This window comes from Gavialis gangeticus, unplaced genomic scaffold (genome assembly GCF_001723915.1).
Source record: "Gavialis gangeticus isolate Ggan-Ray unplaced genomic scaffold, GavGan_comp1, whole genome shotgun sequence".
NCBI lineage: Eukaryota > Metazoa > Chordata > Crocodylia > Gavialidae > Gavialis > Gavialis gangeticus.
The window spans coordinates 48,698,646-48,699,338 of record NW_017729029.1 but is presented as its reverse complement, the minus strand read 5'-3'; positions in this window follow the sequence as shown (position 1 = coordinate 48,699,338).

Sequence of the window (693 nt, the reverse complement as noted above, 5' to 3'; positions counted from 1 at the left end):
TGAGTAGAGCACTAAGATGTATGCCATATTCCCTTCCCAAGCACTGCTAAGAATCAGTGTGCAAAATACTCTTCTCCCCTGCCACACTTTTCTCTACTCAGGAACAGAAGAGCAAGAAGTGGCATATAGGATGGCTGAAACTCAGAAACAAGAAATTGTAGGATTGCAGCTATAAGATTCCCCATAGAAAATGTTTGCACAGTGACATAAGCTCAAAACACATGGCAGAAAGGAGAGGTTTAGGAGACAAGCAAGGTAGAGGTTAACATCGAACAGCAATTCAGCAGCACTTCCAGACTGGATCAAATTGAGAATGTTATAGTAGAGATGGTCAGTATGTATGGGTTTGAGGACAACCTTAACATGGTATATACCCTTAAGGTTTATATCTGTGGAACTCACCAGGCTTTGAGCCTTTGCCTTTACAAACTGTAAAGCATGTGGTGCCATCCAGAGATGAACTTATGTATTCGAAATACCTGACCAGTGAAAATGGGGGGGTTTTTGGCATCTATGAAGAAAAGAAAGCTATCAGTCCATTTATACCTTGAAAAAACCCGCTTTTGGAAACCTCCATAGCGGCAATGTCCAACAGCCTGAAACTGGTTAGTTCCAACCATTTCCCATCCAGTTGGGGTTGCCCAAACTGCATCCTTCTGCTTTTCTCTCATACATCAGGGGATCTTACTCAAA